The sequence below is a fragment of the Lissotriton helveticus genome, chromosome 8 (genome assembly GCF_964261635.1).
Source record: "Lissotriton helveticus chromosome 8, aLisHel1.1, whole genome shotgun sequence".
In the NCBI taxonomy this organism is placed as follows: domain Eukaryota; kingdom Metazoa; phylum Chordata; class Amphibia; order Caudata; family Salamandridae; genus Lissotriton; species Lissotriton helveticus.
In genome coordinates this window covers 999196478-999211867 of record NC_136069.1, presented here as the reverse complement: position 1 = coordinate 999211867, position 15390 = coordinate 999196478, and positions in this window count along the sequence as shown.

The window sequence follows — 15390 nt, the reverse complement described above, 5'->3', positions numbered from 1 at the left end:
AGCCAGTGCAGGTCTTTCAGGTGGGGTGTGATGTGGCTGCGGCGAGGGATGTTGAGGATCAGGCGTGCGGAGGCGATCTGGATGCGTTTGAGTCGCATCAGAAGTTTGGCCGGAGCTCCTGCGTAGAGTGCGTTCCCATAGTCCAGTCTACTGCTGACGAGGGCCTGGGTGACCGTCCTTCTCGTTTTGGTGGGGATTCACTTGAAGATCATGTGGAGCATGTGGAGGATGTTGAAGCAGGAGGAGGAGACGGCGTTGACCTGCTTCGTCATGGCGAGGGTAGAGTCGAGAATGACCCCTAGGTTGCGTGCGTGGTCGGTGGGCATTGGGGGTGTTCCCAGTGCAGTTGGCCACCAGGAGTCGCCCCAGGCTGAGGGGGTGGATCCGAGGAGGAGCACCTCTGTCTTGTCCGAGTTCAGCTTCAGTCGGCTGTTCCTCATCCAGTCGATGACGGCCTTCATTCCTTTGTGGAGGTTGGTTTTGGAGGTGTTGGGGTCTTTGGTGAGGGAGAGGATCAGCTGGGTGTCATCAGCGTAGGAGATGATGTTGAGGTTGTGCTGTCGTGCGACGTAATCGAGTGGTGCCATCTAGATGTTGAACAGCGTAGATCTAAGGGATGAGCCTTGGGGTATGCTGCAGATGGTCCCGGTGGCTTCGGAGTGGAAGGGGGAGGGAGGCAGACGCTCTGTGTTCTGCCGGAGAGAAAGGAGGAGGTCCAGTCCAGGGCATTCTCTTGGATCCGGGGTCGTAGAGGCGTGTTCGGAGTGTGTGGTGGCAGACTGTGTCAAAGGCGGCTGACAGGTCCAAGAGGATGAGGGCCGCGGTTTCTCTGCTGTCTAGTAGGGTCCTGATGTCATCGGTGGCGGCGATGAGGGCAGTTTCGGTGCTGTGGTTCCTACGGAACCCAGACTGGGACGGGTCCAGGATGCTGTTCTCCTCGAGGAAGCTGGTCAGTTGTTTGTTGACGGCCTTTTCGATGACCTTTGCCAGGAACGGGAGCAGGGAGATGGGTCGGACGTTCTTGAGGTCCTTGGGGTCCCCCTTGGGTTTCTTGAGTAGGGCGTTGATCTCTGCATGCCTCCAGCTCTCCGGGAAGGTCGCTGTCTCGAAGGAGATGTTGATGGTTTTTCAGAGATGGGGTGCGATGGTGCTGCTGGCCTTGTTGAAGATGTGGTGTGGGCAGGGGTCTTCCGAAGATCCGGAGTGGGTGGTGTTCATGATCTTGATGGTGTCGTCATCATTGATGTTGGCCCAGGGGAGCAGGTGGTTGGTGCGAGTGGTGGTCGTGGGAGCGGGGGTCTCAATGGTTGCCGGGGTGGTAATGGCATTGAAGCTGTTGTGGATGTCTGCGATCTGATGAGGTGATTGTGTCTGCGGATGGCGTTCTTGTGGGCTGTGTAGTTTTCCGGAGTTTGTTCATGGACCCAGTTTTTTGGGAGTTTTCGGCAGGTGCGCTTGGAGGCCTGGAGGTCATCAATGAACCAGCTGGCTTTCTTGTTGGTGTGGTTGTTGGAGGGCTGCATGAGCGGACGAGGGTGTTGGTGCAGTCGTTGATCCATTGTCTGAGATTGCGTGCGGCAGTGTGGGGGTCGGTCGGGTCTGCGGGTGGGTTCCGGGCAAGGGTGGTGGGGAGCTGGACTTCGGTGATTTTGCTCCAGCAGCAGTACGGAATCTGTAGGGTGTGGTGGTGCGTGGTGGGTTTCTAGAAGGTGAAGTGGATGCAGCGGTGATCGGTCCAGTGGAGCTTGGTGGTGTGGTTAAAGGAGATGTGAGAGCTTGCGGAGAAGATTGGGTCAAGCGTGTGGCCGGCGGGGTGGGTGGGTATAGTGATGAGTTGTCTGAGTCCGAGTTTGACGAAGTTGTCGATCAGGGTGGTGGAGTTGTTGTCGTGGTGGAAGTTCAGCTCCCCGAGGAGGATGTAGTCCGTGGAGGCGAGGGCGTGTGCACTGATGAGGTGGGTGACGGAGTCGCTGAACTGTGCTCAGGGTCCGGGGGTCTGTAGACGAGGGTGCCTCTGAAGGTGGTGTTGGGATCGGTGTGGATCTGGAAGTGCAGGTGTTCGGCGGTGCTGAGGGTGTCGTCGGTGTGGTTGACACTTTGAGAGTGTTCCTGTGGACGATGGCGAATCCTCCTGCTACTCCATTGGTGCGGTCCCTGTGGGTGATCTTATAGTCTTCCGGGATGGCTATAGCAATGTCGGGTGCCGAGGAGGGGTTCAGCCAGGTCTCCGTCAGGAAGACGACGTCTGGGGTGTTGGAGTCTAGTAGGTCCCAGAGTTCCACGGCATGTTTGCGTGTGGAGCGGGTGTTAAGCAGGATGCATCTGAGGAAGTTGGGTTCTTTGGTAGGTGGGCTGGCGGGCCGGATGCTGGTGAAGCTGCAGTTCCGGCAGGAGAAGGGTCCTTGCGTGCGCTTCTGGGCAGCCAGACAGCAGGTGCGTGGTCATCTGGCGTTGAGTGCGTGGAGGGTGCTGGAGTCGTAGCAAAGGCGGGCGTTGCGGTGTTCGCAGCGCTGGGCACGGTCCAGGCGCAGACGCGCTTGCCTTAGGCGCGCCTTCGGCACGCCCGCGCCGCCATATAAGGGGAGTTGGGAGGGAGGAGGAGCTGGGAGGCGGGAGGCGAGTCTGCAAGACTCCCTGTTTGTTTGTGTTTGAGTTTGTAGAGCGCGTAAATCACCTGTAGGTCTCATAGCGCTTGCAGAGCTCAGTGAGAAGGCAGAGGGACGGGCAGATCTAAAAGAGCCAGGTTTTTAAGTTTCTTCTGAATTTCTGGTGGTTGGGTTCTGCTCTGATGTGCAGAGGCAGAGTATTCCAAGTTTCTGGGGCTATTTTAGAAAAATATCTGTAGCAGTTTCTAACCGTGCGAACTTCCTGGACAGTTAAGAGACGCTTATTCATAGAACGGAGGGTTCTGGTTGGGCGATAGTCCGTGAGTTTTTTTTCTAGATATTTTGGCCCTTGACCATTGATTGTTTTGTGGACTAGACCGCATACTTTGAAATTAATGCAATTGTTTATGGGAAGCCAGTGTAGTGTCCTGAGACAGGGCACCGATTATGTGTGTGTGTGGGGGGGGGGGTTCAGCACCATCCTGGCTGCGGTGTTTTGCAGGACCTGAAGCTTTGTCAAAAGGCTTTTGTTTGTAGAGGCAAGCAGTGCATTGCCATAATCCATACTGCTTATGATTAGGCCTTGGATTAGGGGCATGCGGGACGGTAGGGGGATCCACTTAAACATTTTCTTGAGACTGCGCATCAGTCCAAAGCTTGTGTGTACTACTTTGTTAACGTGATCAGTCATGGACAGTTTGTTGTCGATAGTGACCCCCAGGTTCCGGGCTGTGTTCTTGGGAGCAGGGCAGGGACCTAATGTCAGTGGCCACCATTCATCTGTCCATCTGTGAGCATTTCCAAACGGCATCATCTCGGTCTTTCCGGCATTAAGCATCAAATAGTTGTTAGTCATCCAGTCCTTTGTGGAGTTCATGCATTGTTGGAATCTTAGTTTGGTGTCCTTGGGGTTTGGACCAAGGGTGATTAGAAGCTGTGTATTGTCAGCATAGGACACGGTTTCAAAACCATGTGCTCTAATCACCTTGGCCAGTGGTGATAGGTATAGATTAAAAATGGCTAAGATTAACAGAGATGCACCTCCTATAATTTTGGCTATATAATCACCACTGCATGACAAGGTTTCTTTTGCCACATTACCTACTGACAGCAGTACGTCGAACCAATATAATCAATTAGGCCTTAAAGGCACGCATCTGCACTCAACATGTAATATGTCACAGGAACAATCCTATTTGCCCACGGGGATCAGACTCAATATCGTATATTTGTAGTGTCCCGTAGGACTCATTCAACATGTGAGACACCCTTTAACTAGTCTGGGGAGTCCACCAATCAATTACTATAATGATAACCCAGTAATTACTTATACATGAAATCTGTCTTCATTTATATGCAGGTGCTTAGCCAGATGACTTAGTCCTGAATGAATGAATGAGTGTTTATTTCTATCGCGCAAAGGAACTTAGCCCCCAAGGGCATCAAGGCGCTATCAGATGGAAACGACAGAGACATAATCTGAGGCAGAGCATAAAAGGAAAGAGTGGAGGCGCAGATAGTGTCAATATTAATAAGCTAAGGAGAACAGCCATGTTTTTATAAGTTTGCGGAAGGTTATCAGAGACGGTTTTCTAGCAATTTCCGGCGGGAGCGAATTCCATAATTTAGAGGCCAACAAGGAAAATGCTCTTCCGCCCCATCTCGCCTTGTTAACCCTCGGAACTGTGAGCAGATTTTTCGAGGCAGATCGAAGGCATCTGCTGGGAGTGTAAGATGTCACTAGGGATTTAACCCCCTCTGGACCTGATCCAAAGAACTCAGTATGGGCAAGACAGAGAATCTTAAGTGCAGTTCTCTTCTAGCCGCCGTCGCTGACGATCGCCTAGGCAGTTTCAAAACTAGCCTGAGGCCGCATTCTGAGTTACCTGTAGTTTTTGGATCGCTTTCTTGTTTATACCACCGTAAAGAGCGTTACAATAGTCGATCCTGGACAATACCAGGGCGACCGTAGATTGTTTACGAGCCTCAGGGGACAAGAAAGGGGCTATCTTCTTTAGGGTCCGAATGATGGAGCAGCAGGTGCTAACCGTTTTATTGACCTGTAGATCAAATGACAGGGTAGGGTCTATAATTACACCTAAATTCTTAGCGAATTTGGCCGGGCGAGGGCATTCGCCCAAGGAGGTAGGCCACCATTCCTCACTCCACAGATCTTGATTCCCACCAAATACCAGAACCTCGGTCTTCTCACCGTTGAGCTTGAGAAAATTCCTTATCATCCATGATGATACTGATTCCATACAGGTCTTGAATTTTGCAGCCCCGACTGAGTTGTCGAGACAATGATCTGTGTATCATCAGCGTAAGATAACACCTGATATCCAAATGCTCTTATTATTTTGGCAAGGGGGGTCACATATACGTTAAACAGAACCGGGCTTAGCGCCGAGCCCTGTGGGACTCCACATTGCACCGCCTGAGTGGGTGACATAGAGTCACCAAGTTTCACTTTTTGTTGTCTTTGGTGCAAAAAAGAGGACAGGAGACTCAGGGCACTCCCTTCGACCCCTATCCCCCCCAGTCTGTCCACAAGAATAGAGGGGGATAGGGTATCAAAGGCTGCTGTTAAATCCAGCAAGACCAGCAAAGTGGTCTGCCCATTGTCCACCTCAGATCTAATATCATTTACCACGACCGTAAAGGCAGTCTCCGTGCTAAGGGCCGCGCAAAATCCATGTTGAGAGGAATCCAAACAATTCTCCCTTTCCAAGAATGCTGTCAGATGCCGATTTAAATGAGCTCCAAGAATTTTTGCCGGTGCAGGTAATAACGAGATCGGCCGAAAGTTTTCAGCACCTCGGGGTTCAGAGAGGCCTTCTTCAGAAGGGGTTTCACCACGGCGAGTTTCCACACTTGGGGGAAAATTCCCTCCGTGATAGCGCTGTTTAAGATCTCAAGAAGAGACGGTAATAGAATACTTCTGCAGGCCTTTAAGATTTTTAAAGGACAAGGGTCCAAAGGGGAGCAGGATTTGGTGGCACCTAAAATGACCCCTTCATTTATTCACGGTCGAATCATCAACATACCTCCCCCTTGGTTCCTAAATTCAGTGAAATCAATAGGGACTGTAGATTGATCCACAACATCCTAACATGTAAATCTGAAAATCATGCATGGAACCAGGGGCATTGTACAGTGCCTATTTACATGTCATAAATGTTCATTCGCCTACTTGAGTATTGTGTCATCTGCACTTTTGTTCACTGTCGCACTGACTACTGTACATAAACTGTGTACTACATACTAGTCATAGGAACACTTTTTTTTTGTATAATTCAAGTAATAAGTCATTACTGGGATATTATAATAGATCACTGATTGGTGGACTCCCCATATTAGTTGAAGTGTATCTCAATTGTTGAATGAGTCTCACTGGACACTATGCACATAAAAAAACACTGTGTGTAAACAACATGTCTCGAAGACAGGTTGCGTTGCTCACCAAAAGTAGAAAAACACCCTTAGTACTACTGCGCGGACTCAACAGGAACAGGAAGCTACCCAGTGTAATAAGGAAGGCATGCTAAATTCTGATCACGTATTTTGCCTTTGGGCAAATCGCCCAACAGCCTTGGAACAATATGTTAAGCAGTTATTTGAAGAAGTGATGGATAAACTAACTTCTTTTGAAAGTACAACAACTGATCTATCTATGGATTTAAACAATCCAAGCATTGTTAAAACTTCCCACCCCAACAGCGGGCCAGTCGTTTATGATCTGACCAATGCAGTAAAGTGGGTGCAGGAGAGAAAGGCCCCTCAAGTGATCCAACGTGCTTCCCTAATGGACGTTCAACGCAACAATCCAGAGCACAAAGGGCACTTGCAGACCGGTATATAAAATGGGAAATTGCAGCTATCCTAACTACTTATAGGGGGCCTCTTAGGCCCCAACGGCATCCTTATCGGGTTCTTTGACAACAAGATTGTCTAAAAATACACAGAGTAATTTTAAAGGCGTTTTCCACGTGCCTCCCGAAACAGCGCCTTATATGTATTCTTTCTAAAGAACACTCAAATGATTTCCCCGAAAAAGGTTGAAACCTGGAATATCTTCAGAAATCGAACAGTTCTCTGGCTTTCGAAAAGTGTCACACTCCGCGACTAGAGAGTGAAATACTGATGGCAAGAAGGGTCCCCTGGGTAGGGGATTCAAATGCAACATGTGAGGGGTATTGATTCGTGATTACTATTCAGAATCCTAGATATCTGCACTACATCCTAAACGCCTTGAATCACGCTCGCCATTTTGAAAGCAGGACAGCAGCGCTTCCTCTGGGATTCCTTCATAAACAAGCGCCTATTTGCTGCTCTCGGGAGCACGAACAAGTGAAGATGGGCAATATGGCTCCGAGGTATAACATCCCAATCCAAAATCCCTTCAATCAGCTATCGGTGTTCGATGATCAGGACTGACTCAATACTTTTCATTTTAATACAGATGTTATTGTGGAAACCAAATAACAACTGCCTCTGGAACAGTTGTTTAAGGGTCTACCCGAACTCCACCATTCACAGGACACAGAAGTGGAAGGGGGAATGGGGGCAGGTCTCGTGCTTTCTGGAACACCAACTAGCAGAGTTTATGGAACAGACTCGGGCGGATCTATTGGGCTAGTAGAGCTTTGCCCTTTCCAGGACACAGAAGAGGATGGTGAAATAGGCTCGGGAGCTCGGTCTTCTGCTACCCCTTTGCTGCTGCTTCTGGAACCGACCTTGGTAGTTGCACTGGGTAATCCATCTGTACTTTCCTATGTACAGGCTACAAAAGAAGCAGGTGAATCGGGACGAGTACAGTACTGTGTTATTTGTGACATGGAACATGGAAGGCGTGGCAAATAAATTGACTAGTGCTGATTGGACCAGCCAGCTACCAATGTCTATTATTATTTGTAATCAGGAAACTTGGGTGTGCACTATCTTTTTTGTCAATGGGTTTAGTACCTACGACACTCCAGTTACCAGTTCAATGCAAGGTAGAGCAGAGGGAGGTTTAGCAATATTAATTTCAATACTTTTACCAGTAGAGTTACATTTACCTCTCTTTCTCCAATTTATGTGCTTTAGCTCCCACTCGACTTATGAATTATTAATAAGAACATATTATAATTAGGTGTTTAATGCCAATCCATTGAAGTGGTTGAAGCTCTGGCATGCTAACTAGAAGAATATATAACATCAAACAATAAAAGCATTTAAATTTTCTTGGCAGGGTATTTCAATGTTCATCTGTACATGTCACACCCCAAAGAGCTCGGTGAATATGAGAATACTTGAGGTAGAGGCAGACCCATTTCGAACACATCCAGTATGGAGATGCACTGAATACCTTATTTATGACGCGAATCTATCCCTTGTTGCTAACATATGTGATCCCATATGGAATCCTACTGCTTTATTCACCAGGAGAGGAGTATCGATCAAATATGACCACATATTGGACACAGAAAATGCAATTCCACTCTCAAGTAAGTATAGGGTCATTCCCACTTACTTAAGTGACCACCGTGGCGATCCTTGTAGTCAAATCACACTTCATGAGGAGTCAGATGGAGGTTGCAAGCCCAGTGGGTGCCGTGCTGAGTGGGCTGGGGTAAATCCGACACACTTTCTTGCTAAGTTAGTCTCCACATATATGACTGAGTTTTTTTAAACCATCCCAAGAGATGGTTCCATCGAGAATATAGGCAAGCTCACAATGGTTTATGAATTGATTACCATGACTCGAGAATCTAGAATAAGGTACGAACAGGCCATGCAGCTAAGGAAAAATGAAATTGGGCAGTAGTATGGGATAACCTACGGCAACACCATGAAAGGTAGTGAGTTTTTTTCTGGCGAATTACTAATTCCTCCTACTTTAGTGAATCCCCAGGCCTTTCTCTTAATGTGGGATCGTGAAAGAAGATTGGATCACACATTATATTAATGATGATGACAGAATTCCTGATTGCATTAATGAATTAGAAAGGGAAAGGGGCAACTTTATGTTTTATTATAATGATTCTTATACTGTCCTGAACAAAAGTCACTGGGGGAAAGCTTCAGGTTAAGACAGGGTCCTAGTCGATATCTATAAGAATAATTGCAATCTTTGGGCCTCACTATTAACTAACGTTTCAAAATCAAATGATCTGGGGTATTTTCGACCACTTGGTTTAAAACAATTTCAGAACTTCATATTTAAAAAGGGCAATAGATCGGACTCACAGTGTTACTGTCCCATTTTTTTTATTGGATTTGTCCATGAAATTACTAGTTAGAATTCTGTTGGAGAAATTGGAAATATGGGCTCCAGACAATTCGATTGTATCCGTCCTTCAGTTCGGGTTTATAAAGGTTCTATACCCTGCGGAGGAAGTCTTAATTTAAAATGACTCATAGGCAAATATACTTTTTTTTGTATATCTATGCTGTATGGACCTAAGGATTGCATTTGATTGTGTTATATGTGCTAAACTATGGTACATTATGAGATCATTAGGGGCCGATGAATCAATCTTCCACCTCTCAAGTTTTATGTATCAGCATGTTATTGCTAGGTTCCGCTTTGTCCCGAATGGGGAACATTCAAAACATTTTAGGGTCAAAAGAGGTGTTAGGTAAAGGTGTGTTCTAGCCCTTCTATATAAACGGCATTGAAAAAAGCTCTTAAAAAACAGAAGCTGACATGGCAAGGATTGACTCCATCCCCGTGCCTGTTTCACTGTACGCTGACGTTCGTATGGCAAAGATACCCATTGGACTACAAAAGTTTCTTGATTCTTTTGTCCTTTTCAAGCAGGGTCTAAATCTAAAACTACATTTGTTTAAAACCGCTGATATGGGTTAAAGGAGCATGTAACAAAGGTACATTTTCGAAAATGTTCCCCAGATACCCAGTGTAAACACCTTCTCTTACCTGGGTAGTTTCTTCGAGCAGGCAGGGACCTGGCGTCAATTACAGACCACTAGGACTTATCAACTATTTACAAATTCTGAGGGTATTTTTAGATTTGCCTCGAACTAGGACACAGGCCCATCCAACAAGCAGGTAAGAAGTATAGGAGTTAATGTATCTCAGTTGCTGTTTCTGGGGCAGGCCTTTGGAGATATAAGGACGGCCAGTCTCATCAAACAACTGAGAACTCCTCTGTTAGGAGACTCCTGTCTGTCTCTCAAACTACCTTCACATATATTGTCCTAAAAAACTGGGACTTTCATTAGAATGCATTCCCTACACTCGTTGCACTCTCTACACCAAATGGGAAAATGCTTTTAATAGAACACAATTGTCTCTCCCTGAATAACGGCTTTAATATGCCTTGGCTAGCTTTATTTAGAACCACTGACTGCAGTTTAGGGTTAAAATATTATGCCACAGATCCACGTTCTTTTGTTGCTATGTCCAAACCAGAACTGAAACGTCAATTAAGATGTACATTGGGAAATAATAAAGATCACCTTGCATTAACTAAACCTATAGTTGCTGCACACGATTCTGTATTATTCATTGAAGGCATTCAGCCACATTTGCTCTCTATCTCAAATCCACATCATGGCGTCTTACTCACCCTCTTCTGGTTTAATATAGGTCAGTTTCTGACTGTATCTGAAAAAGGGTCATTGGTTTAAGGATTCCTCAGTGTATATGCCCATGTGAGGAACCTCTGGGAAAAGCCCTAATCACTTTATTCTTTTTTGTACATTTTACAGAAACCGAAGATCGTGTTTTAAAAACATTTGTAAGAACTGTTAAATACTATAGACTTGATTTTACTTATCTACAAAAATGTGTTCTTTGAACATCATTGTAGTAATGGTTGATTTTTTTAATCAAATAAATTAGAATCAGGAAAATCATGTGGACTCAAGCTCTATAAACTAAGTCTTACAGAGGTCGTGTTAAACTAACTCCAATTTTTAAGCCTATTTTTAATCCTGATTTTATTTTACCGTTTATTTGTTTTTAATGTGCAACATTTTATTGTTTTTAAAAGAATATAAAGCCCACTATGTGCCACAGTTTCTTGAGAGAGGTTCTAACATACATTGATAGCATATTTGAGCGAAGTTAGATTATGAAATCAAGATGTAATCAGAGTGAACTCCAAGAATTTACAGAACGGGACAACAGTTTCTTTCAACAAATTCGGACAAGACTGTTGGAGGCTTGTAATAGGAGAGCAGAGTATGTGGATCTTGAATTCACACTAGTCAGAAGATGTAAGATTTGTTCACGAAGGTAAAGAGAGGTAGTGGCTTGAAAACAGAAATGAAGTAACTGATGAGTTTAAACATAATCCTGTTCTATACCCGCAACCAGTTCAGTGTCATTATGACTTCTGACACACTGACAACTTTTCTGATGCCTTGTGCAAATTGATCCCTCCTTTTTGTGCTTCTTACAGGTTAAGAAGCAGCTATTTATTACATTCTATGTATGGTTGGTGTAGTCAAGTCTGGCGTAGTCTAATGCTATATCTACTAATACTTTTGAGCCTCATTAATTTTCTAACCCATCACAGATCAAGCACATATACATTATTTCCTCCCTTGCTGAGGCCCAGCCTCCAACTACTGACATCTCAGATGTTAACATCCTTGATGCTAACATCTCCCACTGGCTTACGACGGCTAGCGACCTATTTGCACCCTTGTCCTGCTTCCCTCGAACACGCCTCAATAACTCTCATAAATGGTACAACTCTGCCCTGAAACAACAACATCTTGAGCTACGCCAACTGGAGCGCAGATGGAGGCGCAATTATCTTAGCGCCGACAGGGAGGCGTACGTGTTCGCACGGAAAGCCTATAAAAAAGCCATCATCACAACCAAGTCTGCTTTCATCTCTGAGAGAATTTTAACAGCCCCCAACAAACCCAAAGAGATTTTTAAGGTCCTTGGCGAATTAACATCAGACGCCAGGACACTCCCTAATTTGCCTCCCTCTGCAGAGTCATGCAACGCTTTAAACTCCTTTTTTATCGATAAGATCACCACAATTAAAAATTCTATTCCCCATTCCCTCCCTTTAGTCACAGTATCATCCCCCCCTATCAATTCTTCCACCCTTTCCCGGTTCCCTACACTAGACCCGGAGTCCCTCGCCAAGCTGTCGACCCGTGTGAAATCCGGCTCCCCGAAGGACTGCTGTCCTCCTTCTGTGCTCCGTGATATCTGTCACACCCTTCCACAATGCATCCTTCCCTTACTCAATTCTTCCCTCAACTCTGGCATGGTCCCCAGGTCATTTAAGGAGGCCGTACTGGTGCCCCTGTTAAAGAAATCTGGCGCGGACCCAGCGGTTCTCGCTAACTATCGGCCCATCTCCCTCTTGCCCTTCCTGTCTAAAATCTTGGAGGCACATGTCACTACTTGCCTCTCGCATTTCATTGAGGAGTCCAACTTCCTGGCTAATAACCAGGCCGGCTTTAGACCAGCCCATTCCACAGAGGCTGTGATTCTTGCCGTGCTGGACAACCTTAGAAGTAACGCCGACAGAGGATTACCCCAGGCATTAGTCCTACTTGACTTATCGGCGGCATTCGACACGGTGGATCATAACATCTTACTCCACCGTGTCGAGTCCCCCGGAGTCCGTGGGCCTGCCTTGTCCTGGGTTAAATCTTTCTTAGAGGGGAGATCTCAGTCAGGCTGGGTCCTTTCAGCGCCACTAGTGTCTCGTCATCTTGCGGGGTCCCTCAGGGTTCTTCCTTATCCCCCCTCCTTTTTAATTTGTACCTTTTACCCCTCCTTCACTCCTTAGGCAGATGGGATGTCACCGTGTTTAATTACGCGGACGACTTGCAAATTATTTCCCCCCTCACCTCCCCTGACGCTGTCACCAACTTTCAGACGGTCATGACACACATCCAGCACTGGATGTACCAAAATCAACTAAAGCTCAACCCGGGCAAGACTGAGCTTCTCCTTCCTGGGAGAAGCACCCCCTATTGGGGCCCCCAGTACTGGCCCACTGAGCTCGGTACACCTCCTTCTCCTGCTGGCTGTGTAAAGAGCCTCTGGGTCATTATTGACTCTGGCCTCACTCTCAAGGCCCAGGTGAGTGCAGTAACATCCTCCTGTATGTTCCAGCTATACAGGATACGGAAGGTCGCCCACTTCCTGACTCCCGAAGCCTTGCTACAAGTCATTATAGCCTTGGTGATGTCCCGTCTGGACTTCTCGAACTCGATATATTACGGCCTTCCTAAATCCTTGCTGTCCAGGCTACAGATTATTCAGAACCAGGCTGCTAGACTCGCACTCAAAATCCCCAGATGGCAGTCGGCCCGACCTCTATTATATCAACTTCACTGGCTACCAGTCAGTGAAAGAACAGCTTTTAAGGTCCACTGCCTGGTCTTCAAGGCTCTTACCGGTCCTTCTCCTGCTTTCCTGAAGTCCCTGATCACTCCTTACTGTCCCTCTCGCGCTCTGAGGTCCACCCACCTCCAGCTCCTAGTTGTCCCCCGCGTCAAATTCACCAGATCTGGTGGTCGCAGCTTCTCTCATCTGGCCCCTAAGCTGTGGAACTCTCTCCCACTCTCACTCAAGACCTCTTGTTCCCTTCTTTCTTTCAGGAAATCTTTAAAAACATTGCTCTTCTCCCATTGTCACTAAATTCCTTCTGTTTAACTTCAGGATCCTATGTAGCGCCAGGAAACTCATGGTGACAGTGCGCTTAATAAATGTCTCTTAACATTAACATTAACATTAACATTATTTAAGCAATGCTAAATGAAGAAGGATGGAGGGGTCAATACCATCACAAGTTCTGGATTATCATTCCAAGATGGCTGGCTGCTCTGGTGCCAAGGGAGGGTTTTCTTGAGGGAGGGGATGGGGTAATCTTCTTCAAATCATCTTCTTTTTAAGTACAACAACACTTGAAAGCCGGAATTTATTTAGTGCATCTTTATCTACATATACTTACTTGCTTTATGCATCTACATACCTTCCATGTACTTGGATCTATATATTTATTACTTTACAGCTAATTCAGCATATCCAATGCACTTCCCTATTTCTCACCCTATACCTCTCTCAATATATAGCCTCTACCTCAACTCTCGGACTCATCTCAAACCTCTTTCTACTTCTCTTTCCAATGCACTACCATATATCTGACCCTATACCTCTATCAATATATCATCTGCCTCCACTCTCTCGTTCATCCCAAATCCCATACCACTACTATGATCCCCAAGAGAACGCTTTCTAGACTCTTCCCCACTCAACCCCTCCTTGCATAATCTCATACCTCTTTTACTATACCATTCACCCAAAACAAGTTTTTCTAAACCCTTCCCTCTGACTCTCCCCCCCCACATCCCTTTTACTCATCCCAAGCCTCCTCCTATTGCTATGGCATCCAAAACGCACACAAAACAACAAAGTCTAAATCCTTCCCTCTTCCATCCCTCCACTATCCTTTTCAATCCAAATAAAAGACTAACATGTCCACTCATATTTCACCCTACTAATCCGTTATAGGTTCCAGATTAGCATGCTACTCGCCCAAAAAGCACTTCAAGACCTCATCTGGGGGAGCAAGTGCTATATAAATGCAAACCTTTTCCCTCTTCTATCCCTCCACTATCCTTCGGAATCCAAATAACTGACTAACATATCCACCGCTCAAATTACTTTCATATTTCACTATACTAATTCAACACTAATCCTTTATGGGTTCCGGAATAGCATGCTACTCGCCGAAAAAGTGCTTCAACGCCTCATCAGGGGAAGTAAGCGCAATATAAATGCAATTACAATTACATGACCTGTAAATCTGCCCTTTCACCTGGCTCACCCTCAATCAAACAGTCAGGCCTAGGTAGGGAGGCAGGGGATCAAAGGAGTAGGGGGAAGAGCACAGCACATATAACAAGCATTTGCAATGCAATAGGTCTCGCAATAATCAGAGTTAGAGCTATTGATATTGTAAATGATAATGTTATTTTTACCTAGGGCAGGTATGTACGAACGAGACTCTGGGTACGCCCTGATTCTTCTTTCATGTTTCTGAGATATAGAAAAAGAGCGCTATTAAATGATATGAGATATTTAGGAGGCTATTATCAAACAACCTACCAGACTTATTTTAAACAAAAAACCTTATTCCTATAAAGAAAAGCAGTTTCAGAAATCCATAAACAGTCATACTAAAAAGAGGTCACCAGTTTCTGTTCGTTTGGCACATGCAGAGTTTTCCCAGGTTTATAACATTGCACTTACATATCAGACAAATGGCGGCGTTTAATGGTTGCTGTCAATGGTGGCCTCAGTTCACATGTTCAGATCCTAACAGTGTGTGCTTTAAATCCTTCCAAAGTCAATGTGAGTAGTAAATAAAGCCACTATAGAAAACCGATGTTGTACTGCTGTTAGGCCAGGCGCTTCACATCTGATGTGTTAGTAGAGCAGCGTTTGCTGATGATTAAACAATACATAGGCTGGCCTGTCATCCGGATAAGTGTGCATTGTGAAAAACGTTGTGCCTGGCTTTGTAGAAACAGAGCCCAGGCCTGCAGGCATCACACAGGGGCCTCGGACACTGGCAGCAGGCCAGAACCTCATTGCAAGCACAACTGAGAGCCTCTGATAATGGCAACAGGCTAATCTCCCACTGGAAGTAACATGCATTTGCAATAGGTCTCGCATTCACGAGGCTTTGAGCTATTGGCACTGTAAATGTCAATTGCTTAAATTCTCGCAAATGCGAGACATGTTGAATTGCAAATGTTGTTTGTTTCCAAGAGCCCCATGCCGCGCTTGCAC